This window comes from Natrix helvetica, assembly GCF_964273705.1.
Source record: "Natrix helvetica genome assembly, chromosome: 5".
NCBI lineage: Eukaryota > Metazoa > Chordata > Lepidosauria > Squamata > Natricidae > Natrix > Natrix helvetica.
Genome location: NC_138551.1, coordinates 62,629,444 through 62,646,586, shown reverse-complemented (window position 1 = coordinate 62,646,586; position 17,143 = coordinate 62,629,444).

Here is a 17,143-nt window from a genome sequence, read left to right as displayed (position 1 = left end):
AAGGAGATAACATTAAACTTCACTGGTGTACAATCTTCTAAAAATCCCTGATAAAAGTAAACATGATAGGCTAGTCAACTGAAAATTCTGACCTCTAGTTGGAGAGTTATTTTCTATTCCAATTTCTTCATCTAGGAAGCTTTATGTAAAATTGAAACAACAAAGCTTTAAACTTTTGTGTCGAAAGTCGAGGAATATCTACCTTAAATCATACTGGATGTGACCTGTATCACAAGAAACAAGTGTGCAATCAAATAGTTAAATACTGTATATTGCAATGGTTTAAAGACAATTTTTTCTACTAAAGCAGTGAAATCGGTGGAAATGGGGGATACAAGAAAGAAACAAAATAATATTAGAACAGTCAAAATAACCGAAATAGACATGAACATGCCTTCGACTTCTGTGGGAGGTATGGCAAATTGAAGAGGAGTAGATGGTTGTGGCAAACACCAGTGAACCAGGTTCCTTCAAACTGCTTTGGATAAAGAGAGATAGGGGATTGCCCACTTATGCTCCAGTTGGCTGTTCCCCACAAGAGACTGCAGGACAATGGTGTTCTGCAGCTTTTGAATGCCAGGAACTGATGGGATTAGCCATCACACTTGCATCTACAACAGAGACTTTTAAAGGGCTCTAAGTTTGCAGATCTCATTTTCTAATCACTTTTAGAAATTGTTCATTAACCAAATGCTAAGCTATTAGACATCTTTGGCATGACAAATTTGAAAAAGCATGGTGAGTATCCCTTTAATCCTAAATGAAAGAAAGCTTTAATTATAAGCTTAACAATTTAAGGAATCTAAAGTAAACAGAAAAAAGAAATAGGATCTTGATCTTATCAAGTTATAAATAAACTTTATATTTTATTTTAACCTGACATCAACTGGGAAACAAACTCTGTATCAAGTGGAAGATCCAACAGGTTCCTAACAAACCTAGCAGACAACATTGTTTTCCAAAAAGTAGAGAAGGGAACAAGGGGATCAGCCATATTGGACTTAATTCTCACTAACAGAGAGGAAATGATAGAAGGTGTTGAAGCCATAGGAACCCTGGGGACAAGTGACCATGCAATATTAGAATTCAACATTATGCAAACACAAGTAGTAGAACAAAGTCAAACTAGAGTCTTGGACTTTAAGAAAGCTAATTTCAATAAACTTAGAGAGAGCTTGGGAAAAATTCCATGGATGAGAATCCTCAAGGGGAAAACAACTCAAGAAGCTTGGGAAATTTCGAGAAATGAGATTACAAAAGCCCAGTCTAGCACAATACCAATGAAGAAGAAAAATAACAGCTCCCAAAAGAAACCAGCATGGCTGCATAAAGAACTATCTGACAAACTGAAAGACAAAAAAGGTAAATATAAAAAGTGGAAGGAGGGGGACATAACAAAGGCAGAATATCAGCAAATAGCCCGAGCCTGTAAAGATGAAGTGAAGAAAGCTAAGGCTCACAATGAAGAAAGGCTTGCCACAAAAGTAAAAATTAACAAAAAAAGCTTCTTCCAACATGTTAAAACAAGAAAAAGGTTAAGGAAACAATTGGTCCATTGCTAGGAGAAAGTGGCAAGAAGGTGACAAGCAACATGGAGAAAGCAGAACTATTTAACTCATGTTTTGCATCTGTCTTTACACAAAGGGATAAAACAGTCCAACCTATCAAAAGCAGCACCACAAAAATCAGATTAGGAACACAAATTGAAATAGGCAAGAAAATGGTAAGTGAGCACCTGTCTACCCTAGACGAGTTCAAATCACCAGGACCGGATGGATTACACCCCAGGGTTCTGAAGGAACTAGCAGACGAGATCTCAGAACCACTGAATTATATCTTTCAGAGATCCTGGAACACTGGGGAACTACCAGAGGACTGGAAAAGAGCTGATGTGGTTCCCATCTTCAAAAAAGGGAAAAATCCAGGAAACTATAGACCTATCAGCTTGACCTTAATACCAGAAAAGATTCTGGAAAAAATAATCAAGCAACGAATTTGCGAACACCTAGAAGCAAACAAAGTAATAGCCAAAAGCCAACATGGATTTGTCAAAAATAGATCATGCCAGACTAATCTTATTGCATTCTTTGATAATGTGACAAAATTAGTGGACCAGAGGAATGCCGTCGATATAGTTTACTTGGACTTCAGTAAGGCTTTTGATAAGGTAGACCATAACCTAGTACTAGATAAAGTAGAACAATGTGGGTTAGACAGCATCACCACGAGATGGATTCATAACTGGCTGACCAACTGCACTCAACGTGTAGTCCTCAATGGAACTGCATCTAAATGGAGGGAGGTATGCAGTGGAGTACCCCAAGGCTCTGTTTTAGGCCCAGTACTCTTCAACATCTTCATCAATGATTTGGATGAGGGAATAAATGAGGAACTCATCAAATTTGCAGATGACACCAAGCTGGCAGGAATGGCCAACACTCCAGAAGATAGGCTTGAGATACAGAAGGATGACAAACTTGAACATTGGGCACTATCTAATAAAATGAAACTCAATGATGAAAAGAGTAAGGATCTACATTTAGGCAACAAAAACGGAATGCACAGGTACAGTATAGATGACACCTTGCTCAGTAGTAGTAACTGTGAAAGGGATCTTGGAGTCCTAGTGGACAACCATTCAAATATGAGCCAGCAGTGTGCAGCAGCTGCCAAAAAAGCCAACACATTCTAGGCTGCATAAATAGAGGGATAGAATCAAGATCACGTGAAGTGTTAATACCACTTTATAATGCCTTGGTAAGGCCACACTTGGAATACTGCATTCAGTTCTAGTCGCCACGATGTAAAAAAGATGTGGAGACTCTAGATAGAGTGCAGAGAAGAGCAACAAAGATGATTAGGGGACTGGAGACTAAAACATGAAGAATGGTTGCAGGAACTGGGTATGTTTAGTTTAAGAGAAAGAAGGACTAGGGGAGACATGATAGCGGTGTTCCAATATCTCAGGAGTTGCCACAAAGAAGAGGGAGTCAAACTATTCTCCAAGGCACCTGAGGGTAGAACAAGAAGCAATGGGTGGAAACTAATCAAGGAGAGAAGCAACTTAGAACTGAGGAGAACTTTCCTGACAGAACAATTAATCAGTGGAATAGCTTGCCTCCAGAAGTTGTGAATGCCCCAACACTGGAAGACTTTAAGAAGATGTTGGATAGCCATTTGTCTGAAATGGTACAGGGTTTCCTGCCTAGCAGGGGGTTGGATTAGAAGACCTCCAAGGTCCCTTCCAACTCTACTATTGTATTGTATTGTATTATTGTATTGTATTAAACTAAAGGTCCAAATAAAATTGGATTATTGAAACCTTTACAATAAGATTGTGGAAAATAGATCCTGTTTCTGGTTTTTACAAGACACAACATAAATTATTTCATCATTTCAAAAACTGGACAATAGAGGTACTAAAGATTTTAGGCAGGAGAAGATATGCACGATGGTTATCACAATAAAAAGACTTAAAAAAAGACTTTTGAAAAATGGGATCAGAAAATAGTAGCCAAATCTCAACAATAACAATGATGTCTGGTTATGTGGACAGACTATGAACAAAAGATATGATATGATTGAAGAAATGTCAGAGAACAAAAGTCATCTGACAAATTGGAAATGGTATCAAATGTGGATATACTACCAGAAGGCCAACATAGTGATTTAGAAAGGGATATTTTACTGAATATACAAAAGACACTGGATGAGGTTTTAAATTTTCAAAAGGAAATATAAATGACAAACCTGGATAATTATTTCCATTAGACTTACAAAAGAAGCTGGTTAAAATCTTGAAAAAGGAGATTGTACAATGAAATGAAAAAGAAATCAAATCAAATCCTACAACAATATTTGGAGGAACCAAATATTGACTGTTAAAAGTAAAAAGAAGGGATATAAAGTTGGTTCATTTGACCAAGCTTAAAATAAGATACATTGTTACTTCTGGATATCCTTTTTGGACTTTCTGCGGACACCAGAGCTGAAAATACAATGTTTTATGGATTTGTTTCTACATTAGAGATGTAGTACTGGATAAAGAGATAAATATAACAGTAGGGAGAGAGAAGAGTTACTAAATTTGTTTATACTGTAATGATGGTTGGAAGTCACTTTTTATTTATTTTCTCTATCTTCATTATATTCCTACCTTTTTCTTTTCCTTTTTCCTTCTACTCTTATTTTTCTTTAACTTTGGTTTGTGTTGTATTAAATAACAATACAGATAGATAAGAAGGGGAGAAAAAGAGACGGACAGCAGAACAGTTCTTTATTTCCTGCTCCATTAGGTTTAACACATGTTCAAAGTTCATCATAGAGACGATACCTGGGGAATGATAATCTGAGTATTCTGCTTGAATTTATTATTCATTTAATTCTTGTATTTAAACCCTACCTTGTCATTCAATAGGATCTCCTTCGTCACGACTAAGGAGTAGTGCTAGCACCAGCATTGCCACAAATATTCTCTTCTTCACCTTTTGAAAAAAGGAACAAATAACCTGCAAACAAATAACTTAATTTTTGTCAGTTGTGCCATTGCATTAAAAAAAAAGATACACATGAGTAGGTTTTGGTAATGGTGGTGAACTCCATCTCTTCAGGCTCAATTTATCAAGTGCTTTAAGAGAACTATTGTGTTTTTCCAAAAGCATAGGTTTGTCACACTGTTGGACATTTATATAAGGGTACATAGAATCATATGTGTAGTATCCTTAAGTAAGATTTTAAAACTCCATTTTGAAGGGAGACACATATTATCAAAATAAAAACAAGATAGGAAAATGTAAGGACAGGTTGTTGACATCTAAACAATTAAAACACTTAATTTGCTGTGTAATCCTATAGAAATAATCCAAGCACCAATTAATTTTCCTCCCAGAAAAGTGGATGTGCTCAGTTTTAATCTTTATAATCCCACTAGAAGCATGAAGGAGCTATCCAAACACTTCAGTCCCAAAATAAATGTTACAATAAGAAGATAGATTCTTTACACTCTAGCTGCTATATATGTAGCAATAAAGACTTAGAGAAAGGGAGCAGACAGGAACACTTGATACTTTTTCTATAATTATGAGTTGTTTATAAAATAAAATGCAACACTAGTGTTAATTATTATGGAGCTGGAAATATATAGGTAAAGAAGAAGATTGTTAAAATGTTTTTGTTTAAACATACAATAGGTATTTTATCTGGTCTTTGCAGGCTAAATGTCCTATATGATAAAGTACTTTTTAAATATAGTAAAAGTCAAATGCCTGATTTCTCTCTCCTTAGGGCAATGAATGTAAATGAAAACGTCAGACATAATGTGTCTGTTGTCATTCTCATATTGCAATTAAATATAACAGAGGAGATTTCAAAGAAATAGCTGCCAGTTCTCTTTAGTCAAATATTCCCTTTGATGATATGGGGAGAATCTCAGAATTATAAATAGCTTGTTTACTTATGCTTGTGTTTCCAAGGTCCCAGCATCAGCAAGATTCTGCATTGCATACCTTATTCTTTGTAATTTGCATTTTCAAACATAATCCAACTACAATATCAGTAGGCTTCATCCAAGGCAGGACTGACCCAGAGTCTATTATCCCACCTAACAGAATAAACAAGCTCCATAAGTGATTTTCCATTACCATTGACTGACACCACTATGTTTTGTATGCAGGTCATTGTTGCATGTAAGAATGTCTTCATGCTACTATGTTTGATTTCAATAGTTCCTTCTCCATTAGATGCCCCATTCCCCAACTTTTGCTGCAAACAGTGCATGCTCAGGCTCCATTCATGTGAATGGTTCTAATGCTCTAATGCGCTAATTTCCTGGTTTTATTTGGTTCACTAAAACTAATCAAGACCAATGGATTGGCTTTAACTTTTTTTAAAAAGTGCTGGTAGCTTAGAAAAGCATAGGAATAGTTTTCTATGTGCAAGATACACAAGAGATGTGCAAGAGTCATGATGGTGCAGTGGTTTGAATGCAGTATTGCAGGCTAATTCTGCTGACTGCCAGCTGCCAGCAGTTTGGTACTTTGATTCTCACCGGCTGAAGGTTGACTTGGCCTTCCATCCTTCCAAGGTTGATAAAATGAAGACCCAGGTTGTTGAGTGCAATATGCTGCTCTAAACCGCTTAGAGAGGGCTGTAAAGCACTGTGCAGCAGTATGTAAGTCTAAGTGCTATTGCTATCTATAGGTATAGATATATAGGGAAAAGATGCATTTATGTTCTTTTTGGGATAGATCAACGCCAACACCACTACCATGCCAATCTTGCTTTGCAGTTTAATCTTGGGATGGCTTCATTTCTTGACTCAATCTCTTGTCAGTTGTAGGTCTGAAGTTATTAAGTATCCACTCTACCAGAGAACAATGCTGCAGGGCAAATGTACCATAATTTGAAATGACATTATGTACATTACCATCCTTCATTAAGTCTAACGTTACTAAAGTTCAGCACTGCCTTCCAGTCCTCAGATTATAAAAGGAGAGATTAGGAGGTTTGCCTCTTTTCTTTTCCCCCTCTACTTTGGCATGATTAAAAATTAACAACTAGAAAAGCATCATTAATAAAAGTTGAAGAAAACTATCAAAACTAAACATTTTTTTAAAAAAATACATCACATTGGGAAGAGATCTATGCTTTTTTTTCATTTTATTGATCAATGTTATTACATTTCAAAGAGGTAAACTACAGATAACAGAATAGAAAAAAATTGGAAGGGGAGAGAACTCAAAGAGAAAAAGTTTAAAAAATGACAAGAAAAAAAATCATGGCAAAAAATTCACTTTTGATTTTCTTCAGTACACATTAATTATGTAATTATTCTGAGCTATAACAAAACACAGAAACATCATATAAAAAATACAAAGTAAGCAATCAAAACAGCATTAGAATTATATAACAAAATAACTTTTGATTATGTTTAAATATAAATAATATGCAATATACATTGTCTAATAACAGTAAAATACACAATAATTTTATAATCATAGCAGATCTAATTATCAAACCAGTGGTGGGTTCCTCTCTCCGTCACTACCGGTATCCTGCACACGGAGCCGGGAGTCCCGGTCGTTCACGTGCACTGTGCATGCATGCTCCATGCACTTCACTTCTCCTGCGATACCCAGCTGCTTGTCGGAGGTCACACAGGGTTATGTGCGCGCATGTGCAATTGACTGGTTGCTTTAAAAACAGATATGGAATGCGGGCGGGAGAGTTGGCCAAACAAGCCACAGTACCGAATCGGTGCCCATTGCTCCCAGCTACTACCGGTACAGCCGTACCTGTCGGAACCCACCACTGCATCAAACCCTAATTTTTATCTTTCTCAAACAAGAAGTCCAAAAATGGTCTCCAAATAGAAATAAAGCTAGACAGACTTTTATCTTTCACCAAAGGAGTCAGTTTTGCCATACCTACCTGTTCCATTAATTTCAGAACCCACTCTTCAATTGTGGGAATTTGTGTGTCTATCTATTTCTGTGCATTGAAAAGTTTTTCTAGCGTTGTCGTGCATAGGGGAAAAAACCCCATCTTTTCTTTCAATCTGCTTATCCATGATATCTAAAAAAAGTTTTAGTCAGTTCAGTTTTACATCCATTTTTAATATTTTCTGAATCAAACAACATATCTGATTCATACTTTTTGGCAGTCTTATATGTCCATCAAAGATGATGAAAGATGTTTCCACACTAATTACATTTTCAACACTCATTTTATAGTCTCCTATACCTTTTTGACAATGACTCAGGAGGTAAATACATCATCATTGTGACACATCACTTTATAAGAAAAAAACATTTTAAATTATAGTTCAGTGAAAATTTCAAAATCTACTGTAAATATTTTCCCATTGATCATGCATAATATTTTATTCAAAGTTTTTTATCCATTTAATTATATACTCTAACATTTTCATCCTCTTGGTTAATTTTTGGCAACAATTTATATACCTTGGCAATAATGTTCATCATTAAACTATAAGATCCTTTCAAAATCTGTTTCTTCATCTGCAAAAACATTTTTGTAATCCAGTTTAAATATTTTTGCTAATTGTGAATAGCCAAACCATTGACCACTATAACCCTCCATTTCCAACTATTCTCTTGTTTTCAAGCTAGGTTCTCCTTCAGTAAAAATCACAAGATCAGCATAAGTCAACCAGGTTTATCTAACTATCATTTCTCTTCTTGACAAGCGAAGCAAAATTCTTAAAAACACACACTCAATTTTGTTGGCTAATAGCCATTGTAAATAAAATTGAAATTGACATATTTCTCTCCAAACTAAAATTTGTACAGAGGAAAATAATCTATTGAGAATAATATTAATATGTTGAACAATTATTATAAATAGTGAGTAAATTTGTCTGAATCTATCCATTGTGCAGTTTTTCAGAATTATTTGCTGGTATATTAATTTTTTAGCCAAAGCTGTTTCTCATGTCTTTAATCCCATTCAGCCAATGAAAGTTGTAGCAGTAGCACTTACGGTAGACTTTTATACCGCTTCATAGTGCTTTTACAGCCCCTCTCTAAGCGGTTTACAGAGTCAGCATATTGCCCCCAACAATCTGGGTGCTCATTTTACCCACCTCAGATGGATGGAAGGCTGAGTCAACCTTGAGCTGGTCAGGATCAAAGGAATCAAACTCCTGGCAATGTGAGCAGAGTTAGCTGAAATTCTAACCACTGCGCCACCACCTCATTGTACTTTGGTTTCTCCAAGTTTCTTATAATTATCAAAAAGCTAGCTACCTCCCTCCTAGTTTTCCCAAAACAAGAACCCTGTGAGGTGAGAAACAGCGGGATTGGCCCAAAGTCAAACAGCTGTCTTTCGTGGCCTAAGGCAGGACTTGAATTCACAGTCTATTGCTTTTCAGCATGGCTGGCTGGGGAATTCTGGGAGTTGCAGTCCACAAGTCTTCAAGTTCCCAAGTTTGGACACCCCTGCACTAGACCAAACTGGCTCTACTTTTTGTGGCACTACCTTAGCTGGTGGTTTTCTTAATAGAAGAAAAATGAATTGATACTTTTGGCAGGGCAACTAATTCTAAGCATGGACAAGCTTCATAGGATATCTATCAGCTTTCAGAAATAGGCTCTGTAACTATCTAGTCACCTCCTTTCATTTGCAGCCTCAATTGCAGGTTCCTGTTTCTGCATGAAATCATATAATCAATGAAATGGATAAAATGTCCTTTCTTATGCCTTTAAAAGGTACCATTTTCTGGGAGTCAAATGATACAACAGAAGATACTTTGACCTGCCTTTTGACTCCTAGTCTAGCATACCATGACTGAAAAAATCCTATGCAAGAGAAATTATTTCAAAAGGCTCTCAGTAAGAATGTTCACTTAGAGGCAGTTTATATGTCATGACTAAAGTTATCACATTTTTAATATTCAAGGCCATTATTCGGTGTTGTTGCTGTTTTATAAATGTTGATGATCATTGCTAACAAATGATGCTCTTCACACTTCTGTATGCAAATGCTGAATGAGTCTGATAGGGGCTGAGAATCCACTCTTGAGTAATTCTACCTGTGCACAACAACACATAAGTGTAAGGTCATCATGGGAAAAAACAGTTCACAGCCTTCATCTCCTGAAAGCAATTGGAGCAAAGACTAGAAGGTGTGACTTTTCAATAGCCACATTAGTTCTCTGAAATAGTCTTCCAGTTGGAATCAGACAGGTCCCTCTATTGATTGCCTTCAAATAGAAAGAAAATAGAGTTACCATATTTTTTGGAGTATAAGACACACCGGAGTATAAGACCAAGATTTTGAAGAGGCAAATTTTTTTAAAAAAGTTTTTGCACTCTGCAGACCTCCCCAAAATGTTTTTTTTCCTTCAAAAAAAGGGCATGAATAGTCTTTAGGAGGCTTGTAGAATGCTCCTGGGCAGGGGGACGGGACAAAGACGTGCAAAAACGGCCAGTTTTTTGCAAAAATGGGCTTGTTTTTTGTCAAAAAAGGGCACGCATAGCCTTAAGGAGACTTATAGAGTGCTTCTCCACGGCCCGTTTTTCACTCATTTCTGCCCTCCCCAGACCCCAGGAGCACTCTGAAAGCCTCCTAAAGGCTATGCATGGGCAGTTTGGTGAAGGGGCTGGGGTTTCGGGAAGCAAAAAATGCTGTATTCAGTGTATAAGATGCACCCAGATTTTCAGCCTCTTTTTTGAGGCAAAAGGGTGCGTCTTATACTCCAAAAATACAGTATTTCCTGAAAACTGAAAAATTGCCAGCTGTATATTAATTTTTTGATGATAAGCATTATTATATTTTCAAATTATAATTTAATTAATACTGTGACATGCATGTTTGGAAGCATCGTACATCATGCAAATATGGGGGCTGTGTGTGTGTGTGTGTGTGTGTGTGTGTGTGTGTGTGTAACAAGAAAGCAATATAATAAATAAATATTACTGGGTAGAATACAGCACAGGTATAATGTTGTTTATGCTTACATTTGGCAGTGAAAGAGGCAAAATTGGTAACAGCTGTGGCAATTTGTGTATTAGCCAGGAGTCCTTGACTAACAACTGGTTGTTTAACAGCTATTCACAGTTATGATAGTCTAGAATGGGTGCTTTACAACCTATAAAGCATTTCTGGCCATCATTAAACATTGCGCCAATCTTCCAAATCACATAAATTTCCAGTGCTTGGCAACTGTTCACATTTTCAAATGGTTGAACAGGGCCTTTTGATCATTTGCAATCTTCTCTGCCGGCTTTTCCAGAGAGTCAATGGGGAAGTCAGCAGGGAAGGTGGAAAGTGGAAGGCGCATTGATTTGGAGATCTATTCCTTCAGCACACCAAGGGATTTCTTCTCCCCTCCATGCTGGAGGAAGAGACCTCAAATCTGGCAAAAACACTAGCACCATTTTTCTGAGCTCTTCAAAATGATGGTGTTCCCTAGGGTTTTAGTTTCTGCCTCTGTGGAATGGAAAATGTTAGCAAACACCATTCTTCTCACAATCATTCTCCCCAGTGGGGCAGGAAAAGGACCCAGGACTCCTATGTATTGTGGGAGACCAAGACCTTCTCCCCACTCCACCACAACCAGAAAGTTTGGACCTTCTCCCTGGCACACTCTGCTTAAAGACCACAACTGGGAGAGCCAGAATTGAGATCATTGAGCAAGGAGGCACATAGCATCTCTCTTAGTAAGTACTGTACTCAACGACTAAGATTATGGCCCAATTGTGGTTGGAAATGGAGGATTACCTGTATACTACATGAAAGTTTTTGGCAAGCTACATGTGAATTGGCAACATACACCTAATATTTATCTACTAATCTCCCTAACTTGGTATCTTGTAGATGTATTGGATTGCAATTTCTGTAATCACTATTCTGGAGGAAAGAGTAATAACCATTTGAAATATAAAGAATGTTTTCTATCATGGTCTGACCATGACATTGTACCAATTTTGTTGGTTGCCAGTTTGTTTCTGCGAAGCTCGCTTGGCTATTTATATCTCCATTATTTATGGAAACAGACATTAACACTTCACATCAACAAAAGAAAATTTCCTTTGTGATCCATATTATGCTGCTGAACCTATAATCCCTCCTTTTTATATAATTCTTATTTATGTAGCCAGAGGATTGTACATTGATTTTCAAAACTAAATGAAGTTTGATGTACTGATTGTGCTTATTGGCTATTTCATTTGAACAAATCTGATTCAAGGACAAAGAGTGGGGGAAACCATTAAGAGCTCTATCATTTGATGCCTGACATGTGTTTTGCCCCTCAAAGGAACCCTTACAAGATCACTCAATCATGGTTAAAGAATCCTTTTAATATTTTCTCAGAGTTGCATAACAATTCAAAAGCTGGTGTTTATCTTTCCTGCACACTTCCCATCAGAAGGACCATCTTAAGATATTTTGCTACCTACACATCCTGTCCATTACACAGATATATTGAGAGCTAATTCTTTCTTCCACATCACCAAGGAACAATGTTCTGCAGCACGGCCTTCCTTCCCTCAGTGTCTGCCACCAACTCAACTCTGCACAGAGTGGGCTACAGAGTGGACATATGGGATGCCATAAGTCAGGTTGATCATGGCAGCGTATTGCTCCAAGAAGGTCAGCACACCGAAGAGGTCCGCATGGGGTTTCGCCAGCTGCAAAGTGCAGGACAAGGAGCAGAAGCCCCCGAACTCAGTGGGGCAACACAGCTCCAGAAGCAGTGGCCAGCACCTGGGATCGAGCCTGCCATGGGGCCCTGGCCCACAATGCCTGTCACCCTGTCCCCACCTCAATCCTAGGCAGTCATGCACTACTGCTGCTGGAGCTGCATTGCACCGCTGGGTTCGGGGGCTTCTGCCCCTTGTGCCACATTTTGCAACCGGTGGAGTCCTGTGCTGACCTCTTCAGGATGCTGGCTTCTTGGATTTCTTTCCTCCTTACTCCCACAACGTATGCCCTGATGGAAATTATGGCTAAAGGGCCTTTGGAAGCTCCAGCTGCCCCTTCCTCCTCCCTTTTGCAGAAACTCCTCTTGCTGCAGAATAGGGATCTCTCCATCCTTCCTGATTTTCAGTTTCTCTTGTCCAATTATCTTCTCCTGCTCTCCCCTACTCCCCCCTGCACAATCTCAGTTGCTGCTTGGAGGGGGGGAAGACTTCTGGTTTTCCTAAGAGGAAAAGGGAAATGATGAACAGGCCTTCCAAGGCCTGCTCACCCCTTGGAGTTTTTGCAACCAAATTCTCCACCCAAACAGAGGAACACCCCCCCCCCCCCCGAATACTGCAGGGCACAGCAGACTGAGCCCATAACTGGCCAATGTGTGGGGAGAGAGGCTGCAGCACCTGGCCCCGCAAATATCTCGTGCCAGCTCCACAGGGCTTCGGGCTTCGAAACAGCCCACTGACTTTCCACCTGGCCACCTACCTGCTCTCTTTGCAGATCAGCCCATCCGACCACCGGTGCTACTCCAACTTGGCCTATGAAGTCTGGCGTTCCAGGAGGAAGGAGACTTGGCCTCAGCCCACTCCCTGTGTGAGGGGCTTCCCCCCACCCACTCGTCAGTGGCTTCCGCCTCTTGGTCCACCTCTTTGCTGGCAGTAAGCAGCGCCATGGCTGAGGAGCAGGCAGGTGGCTGGGTAAGAAGCCAGTGGGCTGCTTTGGAGCCCGAAGACCCACGGAGCTGGCATGAGAGGTACGCGGTCCTGGGTGGAAGGCAGCCTTTTCTGCAGCATCTTCCTTCCCTCTTTGGATCACCCTACAGTGGGAGGCCTCTGCCTTTGCAGAAATGGAGTAGTGCATGGCAGCAGCTCCAGCATGTCTGCTTGCCCTCGCACAGCATCGCCACCATCCCTCTCAACTCCAGCACAGTTTCTGCGTTTCCACCAAGGGCTGCCCGCCCAGCCATTGGTCAGGCCGGACTACACGCTGACCTCATAAGGCAAGTGGGCATCGGGGACTGCCAGTAAGGCCACATGGAAGGCAGGGAAGCATGACAAGGTTGTGGGGAAGGCTGCTTGCTCCCTTTCCCGCAGTCCTGCCATGCTTCCAGCCTTCCACACAGCTTTTTGCTTGCCTGCCTTCACACGCTGGCCACAGAGATGCCAGGAAGGCCATGTGGAAGGCATGGAAGCATGGCAGGGCCATGGGGAAAGAGGCATGGGCAGCTAGCTAAGCCGCGACTTGCAGGCTTACCTGGCAGACAGATCTGGGGCACAGCGCTTCAGGCGGGCAAGCTTCAGAGCAGAGACTGGGCAGGGCAGAGTGAGTGAGTGGTGACCGGGGAACCAGTTTGGGAGTGTGGCCAGGCTGCTCTTACAATCAGTTCAGAAAGGTATGCCAGATTTTTGCTACCTATTTGGCTGAACCCAACCAAACTGGTAGGAACCCACCTCTGGTTATGGAGATATTTATACTAGCCTCATCTTTTCATTACTGCATGAGTACTCAGTTCTACACCTTCATGTTGCTCTATGAAACCAATCCTGCTACAATATACAGTATTAGAATAGAATAATAGAATAACAGAGTTGGAAGGGGCCTTGGAGGTCTTCCAGTCCAACCCCCTGCCTAGGCAGGAAACCCTATAACACTTCAGACAAAAGGTTATCCAACATTACTTCTCTCTTTGATTACTTTCCACCATTGCTTCTTGTCCTACCCTCAGGTGCTTTGGAGAATAGTTTGACTCCCTCTTCTTTTTGGCAACCCCTGAGATATTAGAACATTGCTATCATGTCTCCCCTACTCCTTCTTTTCATTAAACTAGCCATACCCAGTTCCTGCAACCGTTCTTCATATGTTTTAGTCTCCAGTCCCCTAATCATCTTTGTTGCTCTTCTCTGCACTCTTTCTAGAGTCTCCATATCTTTTTTACATCGTGTCTACCAAAACTGAATGCAGTATAATGCCTTACCAAGGCATTATAAAGTGGTATTAACACTTCATGTGATCTTGATTCTCTCTCTCTATTTATGCAGTCTAAAACTGTGTTGGCTTTTTTGGCAGCTGCTGCACAAGATTGCAGCAAGATATTGCTGCAGGATTGCTACAGATTCTGCCCAGCAGCACTGAAAATTTTTCAGATGATGACCTGCACCATAAACTAAACTAAATGAACACCTAGTTTGCCTTATTACAGTGCTATGTAAAAATATGTTATTTAAGCCCCTGTTTTGCTGCACGGCACACAGTGGTGGAACTTCATGTAAACAGAAGAAATACATATCCAATATCTGTTGAGTACACTCTTAGACCAGCTGCTTCTTTGTCTTCTAACTCAGCCTGAAACTATTCCCAACAATGCTGCCTATGGGGCATAAATTGAAGCTAAGCAACAAGCATTATTATTAGGGCTTTTCTGAGAATTTGAAAAAGGAACATGCTATGCTTTCCTTCCCCTTAGCCCGGTACTCTACCAAGCAGTAGCTACAATAAGGATTATAGGCTAAATAGACCACAGTTACCCTTGGCATTAAACCTTCATAAAGTTTGGATTTTGCAATGTGGACTTTGCTCTATTGTATTCCAGGAAGTTGTGGTTTACTAAGTTAATCAAATAAATGGTGGGTTACCATTACCGGTGATTGTGATTATCTATGATCACACATATCCAGGGCAGGATTGTAACCATTTTTATTAGATATATTTATCTGGCAAAACAATGGGCTGCTCATTAACCTAAGCAAGACCCTACAATTAATCACATCATCTCAACGTACTCAATAGTGCTTATTTCATCCCCAATAGAGGATGAAATAATCCTTCAGTGTGTAAGACACAATAGGGACATGTCATTAATGTGTACTTCCTTCCAACATTCAGTGTATCTTTAAAACAAAAACAGGAAAATGTTAAGTCCATTTATCAAGGTCATTAAGTAGTTAATTAAATAGCCAAGTTTATAATTCTAAAGCCACTTTTCCAGTAGCAAGACCCTTGAATTCAATGGGTTTTGCTTGTCAATAGATATGTTTATGTAATCTTGACTACATTCCAAGGATTAAATAAGATTCTAATCCACACATTTTTACTTCCTTCACTTGGGGCACCTATTTTTCAACTATAAAAGTTCTTCAAGAGACTTAATGTCAGGGTCAAAAATAATTAATGCAGTCTAAAAATATTTAATACTAAAATACTTAGTAACAATAAAACCTCATTAAAAGAAAAGGCTAAAATAAATTAATCTGGGTGAATAGCATAGAGTAGTCTCATGTCTTGCCAGCATCTGTAATGGCAGTTTTGAAATTCACAAATCTAAAATGAGCCTGGAAATGTGGGACTGCCTCCAATTTAAAGATGGAACACGGTCGTCACTTGCATTGAAATTCTGGGAGCCTAGGTTTAGTAGGGGAGGCTTTTATCAAATGAATTCTGATCTCAATAGAATCAAACATATTTGAATATTTCACAGCAAAGCCTTGCTAGTTCAGGATAAAGTTGGGCTCAAATCTCCATCGCCTCATTTTGTAAAGATGAGTCAGTAATTGAGTTGTACTTTACAATCACTCGGTGCAGATATTCCTCAGCAATAGTCTTGATTGCTAAAGGAAGATAGATTTTATTTTTATTTTTACACTAGCTATTATTCATTCAAGGATTGATTGCTTTATCATGAAAAGCACAATCATTTTTCAGATATGGAATGGCAGGAGTGTAACTATATTCTGCATAGAAAAATCCTGATCTCAGAGTTAACAGATATAACTGGTATATTATCAAGGGTAATCATTTAAATTATTTAAACATGACTTCCTGAATCAAGTACAATTCTCTGTGTGTGCAGCATATTAAACCAGCATATTAAACAACAAACCATAGTTTATAAGCAACAATATCATAGTTTACACTGACAACGTAGTTATTCAGTCTTCTTTTGTGCCAGGGCTTCCATTATATATTTCTACTCTTTATTTACATTTTTAGGCCTTTAAGGCAGGAGGAATAAAAACAAAACAAAACCATTTATACCTTCACAAAATCCTGAACTTCAGAGACATTCACTGCCCCAAATCAATCAGCAAATTTTGTGGCTGAGTAAGTTTGGATTCTGGTTCATTTTGGTCTCAGTCTGTCACACTTTTGCTCTAATGCAAAAATTAGAAAGTTGTTTCAATAATTGCCTTGTATTTTATTCATTTTAATCAACCTGGGTAGATGAGAAAACAGGAACAGGGAGAATGATTAAACTGAAAAATCCAAGAGAAGGAAAGGGCTCAAGGAAGAAGTGCGTAGCCAAGATTGGATTTTATTTCCAACAGTTGTGGGTATATAACAATGTCAGTGTTCCAAATAACATCCAAAATTAAATCAGAGTCCAAGGCAAAGTATCCCTCAAAGTTCCAATTTATTAAGAAAGACATGTCAGCACATCTGTGAAAGCCCAAATCTGAAAACTTCCCAGTTTTCGCACCCAGTTGATAGTTCATGATCTTGCCCCCACACCCACAAGTCTATCACATGGTCCAATCTTCCACTGCCATGCTCGAAGTTCCACCCATCCAGTTCGGTCAGGCTCGGATGTGTAGAGAACAAAAGATGACCTTGGCTTTCTAGAAAGGAATTTTATTTTGACAACAACACATTCTACTCCTTACTATTCCCTCTCCCAATTCCCCACTAATGAAACAGCATAGTAAAATAATAG